Source organism: Triticum aestivum, chromosome 6A (genome assembly GCF_018294505.1).
Source record: "Triticum aestivum cultivar Chinese Spring chromosome 6A, IWGSC CS RefSeq v2.1, whole genome shotgun sequence".
In the NCBI taxonomy this organism is placed as follows: domain Eukaryota; kingdom Viridiplantae; phylum Streptophyta; class Magnoliopsida; order Poales; family Poaceae; genus Triticum; species Triticum aestivum.
The window spans coordinates 229,877,027-229,887,504 of record NC_057809.1 but is presented as its reverse complement, the minus strand read 5'-3'; positions in this window follow the sequence as shown (position 1 = coordinate 229,887,504).

Below are 10,478 nucleotides of genomic sequence, written 5' to 3'. Positions count from 1 at the left end.
ATGGCAGCAACTATACGGACTGGGTCCGGAACCCGAGGATCATCCTCATAGCTGCCAGGAAACAATACGTCCTAGAAGGACCGCTAGGTGACGCTCCCGTCCGAGAGAACCAAGAAATTATGAATGCTTGGCAGTCTCGTGCTGATGATTACTCCCTCGTTCAGTACGGCATGCTTTACAGCTTAGAACCGGGGCTCCAAAAGCGTTTTGAGCACCACGGAGCATATGAGATGTTCGAAGAGCTGAAACTAGTTTTTCAAGCTCATGCCCGGGTCGAGAGATATGATGTCTCCGACAAGTTCTACAGTTGTAAGATGGAGGAAAACAGTTCTGTCAGTGAGCACATCCTGAAGATGTCTGGGTTGCACAACCGTATGACCCAGCTGAACATTAACCTCCCAGATGAGGCGGTCATTGACAGAATCCTCCAGTCGCTCCCACCAAGCTACAAGAGCTTTGTGATGAACTACAACATGCAGGGGATGGAAAAGACCATTCCTGAAGTGTTCTCGATGCTGAAGTCAGCAGAGGCTGAAATCAAGAAAGAACATCAAGTGTTGATGGTCAATAAGACCACTAAGTTCAAGAAGGGCAAGGGTAAGAAGAACTTCAAGAAGGACGGCAAGGAGGTTGCCGCGCCTGGTAAGCCAGTTACCGGGAAGAAGTCAAAGAATGGACCCAAGCCTGAAACTGAGTGCTTTTATTGCAAGGGGAAGGGTCACTGGAAGCGGAGCTGCCCCAAATACTTAGCGGATAAGAAGGCCGGCAACACCAAAGGTATATTTGATATACATGTGATTGATGTGTACCTTACCAGTACTCGTAGTAACTCCTGGGTATTTGATACCGGTGTCATTGCTCATATTTGTAACTCACAGCAGGAGCTGCGGAATAAACGGAGACTGGCGAAGGACGAGGTGACTATGCGCGTCGGGAATGGTTCCAGAGTCGATGTGATCGCCGTCGGCACGCTGCCTCTACATTTACCTACGGGATTAGTTTTGAACCTTAATAATTGTTATTTAGTGCCAAGTTTGAGCATGAACATTGTATCTGGATCTCGTTTAATACCAGATGGCTACTCACTTAAGTCTGAGAATAATGGTTGTTCGATTTATTTGAGAGATATGTTTTATGGTCATGCTCCGATGGTCAATGGTTTATTCTTAATGAATCTCGAGCGTAATATTACACATGTTCATAGTATAGATGCCAAAAGATTTAAAGTTGATAACGATAGTCCCACATACTTGTGGCACTGCCGCCTTGGTCACATTGGTGTCAAGCGCATGAAGAAGCTCCATGCCGATGGACTTTTAGAGTCTCTTGATTATGAATCGTTTGACACGTGCGAACCATGCCTCTTGGGCAAAATGACCAAGACTCCGTTCTCCAGAACAATGGAGCGAGCAACCAACTTGTTGGAAATCATACATACCGATGTGTGCGGTCCAATGAGCGTTGAGGCTCGTGGAGGATATCGTTATGTTCTCACTCTCACTGATGACTTGAGTAGATATGGGTATGTCTACTTAATGAAACACAAGTCTGAGACCTTTGAAAAGTTCAAGGAATTTCAGAATGAGGTAGAGAATCAACGTGACCGAAAGATAAAATTCTTACGATCAGATCGTGGAGGAGAATACTTAAGTCACGAATTTGGTACACACTTAAGGAAATGTGGAATCGTTTCACAACTCACGCCGCCTGGAACACCTCAGCGAAACGGTGTGTCCGAACGACGTAATCGCACTCTATTGGATATGGTGCGGTCTATGATGTCTCTTACCGATTTACCGCTATCATTTTGGGGATACGCTCTAGAGACAGCTACATTCACTTTAAATAGGGCACCGTCTAAATCCGTTGAGACGACACCGTATGAATTATGGTTTGGAAAGAAACCTAAGCTGTCGTTTCTAAAAGTTTGGGGATGCGATGCTTATGTCAAGAAACTTCAACCTGAAAAGCTCGACCCCAAGTCGGAAAAATGCGTATTCATAGGATACCCTAAGGAAACTGTCGGGTATACCTTCTACTTAAGATCCGAAGGCAAGATCTTTGTTGCCAAGAACGGATGCTTTCTGGAAAAAAAGTTTCTCTCGAAAGAAGTAAGTGGAAGGAAAGTAGAACTCGATGAAGTACTACCTCTTGAGAGGGAAAGTGGCGCAGCGCAGGAAACCGTTCCTGTGATGCCCACACCAACTGAAGAGGAAAACAATGATGATGATCAAGGTACTTCGGATCAAGTTACTACTGAACTTCGTAGGTCCACAAGGACACGTTCCGCACCAGAGTGGTACGGCAACCCTGTCCTGGAAATCATGTTGTTAGACAACAATGAACCTTCGAACTATGAAGAAGCGATGGCGGGCCCGGATTCCAACAAATGGCTTGAAGCCATGAAATCCGAGATAGAATCCATGTATGAAAACAAAGTATGGACTTTGACAGACTTGCCCGATGATCGGCGAGCGATAGAAAACAAATGGATTTTTAAGAAGAAGACGGACGCGAATGGTAATGTTACCATTTATAAGGCTCGACTTGTCGCTAAGGGTTATCGACAAGTTCAAGGGATTGACTACGACGAGACTTTCTCTCCCGTAGCGAAGCTGAAGTCCGTCCGAATCATGTTAGCAATTGCCGCATACTATGATTATGAGATATGGCAGATGGACGTCAAAACAGCATTCCTTAACGGGCATCTTAAGGAAGAACTGTATATGATGCAGCCGGAAGGTTTTGTCGATCCTCGGAACGCTAACAAAGTATGCAAGCTCCAGCGATCCATTTATGGACTGGTGCAAGCATCTCGGAGTTGGAACATTCGCTTTGATGAGATGATCAAAGCGTTTGGGTTTATGCAGACTTATGGAGAAGCCTGCGTTTACAAGAAAGTGAGTGGGAGCTCTGTAGCATTTCTCATATTATATGTAGATGACATACTCTTGATGGGAAATAATATAGAATTTCTGGACAGCATTAAGGCCTACTTGAATAAGTGTTTTTCAATGAAGGACCTTGGAGAAGCTGCTTATATATTAGGCATCAAGATCTATAGAGATAGATCGAGACGCCTCATAGGTCTTTCACAAAGCACATACCTTGATAAGATTTTGAAGAGGTTCAAAATGGATCAGTCCAAGAAGGGGTTCTTGCCTATGTTACAAGGTGTGAGACTGAGCTCGGCTCAGTCACCGACCATGGCAAAAGATAAAGAAGAGATGAGTGTCATCCCCTATGCTTCAGCCATAGGATCTATTATGTATGCCATGCTGTGTACCAGACCCGATGTAAACCTTGCCGTAAGTTTGGTAGCAAGATACCAAAGTAATCCCGGCAAGGAACACTGGACAGCGGTCAAGAATATCCTGAAGTACCTGAAAAGGACGAAGGACATGTTTCTCGTTTATGGAGGAGACGAAGAGCTCGTCGTAAAGGGTTACGTCGACGCTAGCTTCGACTCAGATCTGGATGACTCTAAGTCACAAACCGGATACGTGTATATGTTGAATGGTGGAGCAGTAAGCTGGTGCAGCTGCAAGCAGAGCGTCGTGGCGGGATCTACGTGTGAAGCGGAGTACATGGCAGCCTCGGAGGCAGCGCATGAAGCGATTTGGGTGAAGGAGTTCATCACCGACCTAGGAGTCATACCCAATGCGTCGGGGCCGATCAAACTCTTCTGTGACAACACTGGAGCTATTGCCCTCGCGAAGGAGCCCAGGTTTCACAAGAAGACCAGGCACATCAAGCGTCGTTTCAACTCCATCCGTGAAAATGTTCAAGATGGAGACATAGAGATTTGCAAAGTGCACACGGATCTGAATGTCGCAGATCCGCTGACTAAACCTCTCTCGCGTGCAAAACATGATCAACACCAGAACTCTATGGGTGTTCGATTCATCACAATGTAACTAGATTGGTGACTCTAGTGCAAGTGGGAGACTGTTGGAAATATGCCCTAGAGGCAATAATAAAAGTATTATTATATTTCAATGTTCATGATAAATGTCTTTTATTCATGCTATAACTGTATTATCCGGAAATCGTAATACACGTGTGAATACTTAGACCACAATATGTCCCTGGTGAGCCTCTAGTTGACTAGCTCGTTGTGATCAACAGATAGTCATGGTTTCCTGACTATGGACATTGGATGTCGTTGATAACGGGATCACATCATTAGGAGAATGATGTGATGGACAAGACCCAATCCTAAGCATAGCATAAAAGATCGTGTAGTTCGTTTTGCTAGAGCTTTGCCAATGTCAAGTATCTCTTCCTTCGACCATGAGATCGTGTAACTCCCGGATATCGTAAGAGTGCCTTGGGTGTATCAAACGTCACAACGTAACTGGGTGACTATAAAGGTGCATTACAGGTATCTCCGAAAGTATCTGTTGGGTTGACACGGATCGAGATTGGGATTTGTCACTCCGTATGACGGAGAGGTATCTCTGGGCCCACTCGGTAATGCATCATCATAATGAGCTCAATGTGACCAAGGTGTTGGACACGGGATCATGCATTACGGTACGAGTAAAGTGACTTGCCGGTAACGAGACTGAACAAGGTATTGGGATACCGACGATCGAGTCTCGGGCAAGTAACGTACCGATTGACAAAGGGAATTGCGTACAGGGTTTGATCGAATCCTCGACATCGTGGTTCATCCGATGACAACATCGAGGAGCATGTGGGAGCCATCATGGGTATCCAGATCCCGCTGTTGGTTATTGACCTAAGAGCGTCTCGGTCATGTCTGCATGTCTCCCGAACCCGTAGGGTCTACACACTTAAGGTTCGGTGACGCTAGGGTTATTAGGAAGACTAGTATGTGACTACCGAATGTTGTTCGGAGTCCCGGATGGGATCCTGGACGTCACGAGGAGCTCCGGAAGGGTCCGGAGGTAAAGATTTATATATGGGAAGTTGTCAAACGGACACCGGGAAGTTTCGGGGTCATACCGGTATTGTACCGGGGCCACCGGAAGGGTTCCGGGGGTCCACCGGGAGGGGCCACCCCTCCCGGGGGGCCACATGGGCTGCGTGGGGCAGGGAGCCAGCCCCTGGTGGGCTGGGCGCACCCCCTCCCTTGGGCCCTTGCGCCTAGGGTTGAGGGGGGAACCCTAGAGGGGGCGCCCCCTTGGCTTGGGGGGCAAGCCACCCTCTCCCCCTCTCCCCTTGGCCGCCGCACCCCCCTAGATGGGTTCTAGGGGGCCGGCCCCCTTCTCCCTTCCCCCTATAAATAGAGGGGTGAGGGGAGGGCAGCCAGACCACCCTCCAAGGCGCAGCCCTCCCCTCCCCAACACCTCTCCTCCTCCGTTGTGTGCTTGGCGAAGCCCTGTCGGAGTACTGCCTCTCCACCATCACCACGCCGTCGTGCTGCCGGTGGAGCTGTCTTCCTCAACCTCTCCTTTTCCCTTGCTGGATCAAGAAGGAGGAGACATCTCCCGTCCCGTACGTGTGTTGAACGCGGAGGTGCTGTCCGTTCAGCACTTGGTCATCGGTGATTCGAATCACGTCGAGTACGACTCCATCATCACCTTGCAAGCTTCCGCACGCGATCTACAAGTGGTATGTAGATGCAAACTCTCTCCCTTGACTCGTTGCTTAGATGAACTCATAGATGGATCTTGGTGAAACCGTAGGAAAATTTTTAATCTTCTGCAACGTTCCCCAACAATTGTTTCCATCAGCCTTGTTGGTGAAGCCATTTTCTTCAGAGTTGAAGATGGACTTGCTGATGAAAGCAGTAGCAAGAGCCAGGCTCACCACACCAGACTCAGACTCCTCAGATGCCTCCTCTTCCTCATGTTCCTCAGATTCAGCCTCAGAGTCCATTTCCTTGCCAATGAACGCCCGAGCCTTCTTGGAGCTGCTCTTCTTGTAAGATGAAGACTTTGATGATGAAGATTTTGAGGATTTCTTCTTTTTCTTCGCATCATCAGAATTGTATTTCTTCTTCTTTGATTCCTTTTCCCACTGAGGACAATCTTGAATGTAGTGTCCAGGTTTCTTGCATTTGTGACAAAGCCTCTTCTTGTAGTCACTAGATGAGGAATCATTGCTCCTTGAGGATTTTCCAAAGCGACCACGTCTTGAGAACTTCTGGGATTTCTTCACGAGCAGTGCTAGCTCATGGCTCAGTTCTTCAGGATCACCAAGGCTACTACCAGAATCTTCATCTTCAGATTGAGACACTGCCTTGGCCTTCAGGGCACGTGATCTGTCGTAGCATGAACCATAGAAATCTCTCTTCTAAGCAAGCTGGAACTCATGAGTATTTAGCCTCTCGAGGATATCAGCGGGATTAAGTGACTTGTAATCAGCACGTTCTTGTATCATGAGTGCCAGAGTATCAAATGAGGAATCAAGCGATCTTAGCAATTCTTCAACACCTCATGGTCGGTCATGTCAGTGGCACCAAGTGCTTGAAGCTCATTTGAGATGTTAGTGAGGTGATCGAAGGTTTTCTGAACATTTTCATTGTCGAGTCTTTTGAAGCGTGAGTGAGTCCTGGATTAGGGGGTCTCCGGACAGCCGGACTATATCCTTTGGCCGGACTGATGGACTGTGAAGATACAAGATTGAAGAGTTCGTCCCGTGTCTGGATGGGACTTTCCTTGGCATGGAAGGCAAGCTTGCCAATACGGATATGTAGATCTCCTCCCTTGTAACTGACTCTGTTTAACCCTAGCCCCCTCCGGTGTCTAGGGTTTAGCCTGTACGATCTCGTGGTAGATCAACTCTTGTAATACTCATATCATCAAGATCAACCAAGTAGGACATAGGGTTTTACCTCCATCGAGAGGGCCCGAACCTGGGTAAACATCATGTCTCCTGCCTCCTGTTACCATCCGCCTTAGACGCACAGTTCGGGACCCCCTACTCGAGATCCCCCGGTTTTGACACCGACATTGGTGCTTTCATTGAGAGTTCCACTGTGTCGTCACCGTAAGGCTCGATGACCCCTTCGATCATCGGTAACGATGCGTTCCGGGGTGATGTTTTCCTCCCTGGACAGATCTTCGTATTCAGCGGCTTCGCACTGCGGGCCAATTCGCTTGGCTACCTGGAGCAGATCGAGAGCTACGCCCCTGGCCATCAGGTCAGGTTCGGAAACTTAAACTACGTTGCCAAAATACGCAGAGACTTGATCTTCGATGGATTCGAGCCCATATCAGGTGTGCCGCACAATCACGATTAGCATGACCTAACTCTGTCGTCGGATAATGTTTGGGACATCGCATGTGCAACTACTCCGGCCTTCAATCTGGAGCGAATTCCGCCATCCGAGGACGGAGGGATAGACCCCGCCATGGAGGCCGCACTCTCAGTGGCGATGGAGCCGGATACTAACTTCACCCCTTACGAGAGCCGTGTCACGGAACCACTGGATTCGTCTCTGGCCACGGACTCCGAGCCACCTGCATCCGTGCCTATCGAATCCGACTGGGCGCCGATCATGGAGTTCACCTCAGCGCATATCTTTCAGCACTCGACTTTCGGCGATGTGCTAAATTCATTAAGGTCTCTCTCCTTGTCAGCAGAACCTTGGCCGAACTATGTCTAGCTAGAATGGGATGCAGACGACGAAGAAATTCACTGCCCACCCACCACCCACTTAGTAGCCACTGTCGACGATTTAACGGACATCCTCGACTTCGACTCCGAAGACATCAATGGTATGTACGCCGATGCAGGCGACGAATAGGAACCACCGCCCACAGGGCGCTGGACCGCCACCTCATCATATGATATATACATGGTGGACACCCCCAAAGAAAGCAATGGCGACGAGACAGCGGAGGATGACTCCTCCAAGAAGCAACCCACACTACAAAAAAAGACACATCCTTGACATTTTGGGCCGAACGAAATTTTTTTCTGTCATACATATGACACTTCTATGACGATAATTGTGACAAAACCGGTATCATCACAGATGTGGTGGGCTCCTACTTCTATGACAAAAAATCATGACAGAAAATGGGCTTTTCATCCTGGGCGGGCCGGAGACGCAGCTGCATGACATTCTTTGGGCCGTCCATGACGGAAAAAACCGTTGTAGAAGCGAGGGCGAGGAAAATTTCGGGGAGTTCCCGGTTATGATGGGAGGTCGGGGGCCGAGCGATGCGTGTTTCTCTCGTACACGTACGCGTGTGTGTGCGAGTTGTTGGCTCTAACTGAACCCAAGCGAGGCGTTCGGCTCTAACTGAACCCGAGCGATTGCACTGTAGGCTACGCGTTACTGAACCCGAGCAATCGATCGATGGCTGTTAACTGAACCTGATCGAGCGATTCCTTCGCTACTGCTGCTAACTAAAGCCGATCGATTGGATGAACAGTGAGCATTGCGGGGGGCGGGGATTGGATGAACACTGAGCGGTGGCGTTGCCTCTAGATGAACAGGACCCCATGGTGTGGAGGGCTGGATGAATAGTAGATGGTGGAGGGGTGGGTCAACAGTAGCCGATGGAGTAGCGCGCGGAGGAGGCTGGATGAACAGGATCCCGTGGAGGCTGGAGGAGGTCGACGGTGGAGATGAACAGTATCCCGTGGAGTCCCGTTTTGTGGTACGCCACACCCCTCCCGATGAACAGGACCCCCGTTTCGACCGTAGGAGGTCTGTTTCGTCCGTTTTGCGGTACTCCACACCCCTCCCGATCAACAGGACCACTGTTTCGACCGTAGGAGGTCCGTTTCATCCGTTTTGCGGTACACCACACCCCTCCCGATCAACAGGACCCCCGTTTCGATCGTAGGAGGTCCGTTTCCTCCATTTTGCGGTACGCCACACCCCTACCGATCAACAGGACCCCCGTTTCGACCGTAGGAGGTCTGTTTCCTCCGTTTTGTGGTACGCCACACTCCTCCCGATCAACAGGACTCCCATTTTGACCGTAGGAGGTCCGTTTCCTCCGTTTTGCAGTTCGCCACACCCCTCCCCATGAACATGACGCATTCCGTTACCTCCCCATGAACACAACGCATTCCGTTGCCTCCCCATGAACACAACGACAACGATGTTTCTCCGTTCCGACCCAGCCTTGTACACGAGCCCTCGCCGTACATATGCGCGAGTAGGCATTCGAGACCCTGCCCGTATGTACGTACGTGGCCATATTTTCTTTCTTGCACCCTGGCCGATGTACGTACGTGTACATGCTACATGCGCGCCTCCACTACGATACGTACACGCCTCTACTACGACACGTGCGCGCCTCTACATCGACCAGTATATATGTACGTACACGTTCTCAACCAGAATGGCAATGCTACGTACGCTTCAACCAGGTGGGTCCCGACTATCAGGCACTTCCTTGCCTGCGAAGATGTAGCTGATGGGTCCCAACAGTCAGGGGGGTGAATCGTTTTGGTTTTTTTTGCCCGGACGCACTTTCTTGCATGCGAAGATGTAGCTGGTGGGTCCCAGCAGTCAGGGGGGCAAATATTTTTTTTGCCCGGACACACTTCCTTGCATGCGCAGGTGTAGCTGGTGGGTCCCAGCAGTCAGGGGGAAATGTTTTTTTTGTGAAATACGGTGGCCCGTCCGGCGTGTCCCTGCTGTCAGGTGAAGGAATCATTATTTTCCGCGTAATAAGGAGGCACTTCCTTGCAGCCGCCGTGGACCCAACTGTCAGCCTCTCCACACATAGTCCACGTCCGATGGAAGTCATTCCTTGACCACGTTGACCACGCCACGCCGAGAGCACCGCGCCTAGGAAGGGGACGACGCAGAGCCGGTGAAGACGCGGCAGTGAATGCCCACATGGTGGGGAGTATGAGGGTTCACTCTTTGGCTGTGGTGTGAGGCTGCCATCGCCGCAGGGCCTGGATAGCGGTGGGAATAGTAGGGGCGGTGAGGCCTCCGCGGCAGCACAGCTGGCCACGGGAGGCACGAGCAGGCGGCACGACCGGCGCTGCTTTGGGCGGCTGGAGCAAGAAGACCAGAGGTTGAAGAAGCACTAAGGCCGTTGGATGGACATCGTACGGTCACTGGAGCTAGAATCGTTCATATTGACTAAGTTGACAAAGCCCTCCATCCCCGTCAACTTAGTAGGCCCACAAGTCAGCCTCCCACCAAGGTGGGTCTCAGCTAGCAGGGGAGTATTCATTTTTTTGTGCGTAATAAGGAGCCACTTCCGGTGGGTACGAGCTGACAGCCGGGATAACGTTTTTTCGCGAAATACGGTGGCCCGTCTGGTGGGTCCCAGCAGTCAGGGGGGAAATGTTTTTTTGGGAAATAAGGTGGCCCGTCCGGTGGGTCCCTGCTGGCAGGTGGAGGAATAATTATTTTGCGCATAATAAGGAGGCACTTCCTTGCGGCCGCCGTGGACCCAGCTCTCAGCCTCTCCACGTACGGTACTCTTCCGATGGAAGTCGGTCATTGACCATGTTGACCACGCCGCGCCGAGAGCACCAGGGCGGTGGACGACGGAGAGGCCTAGGAAGGGGACGACGCGGAGCCA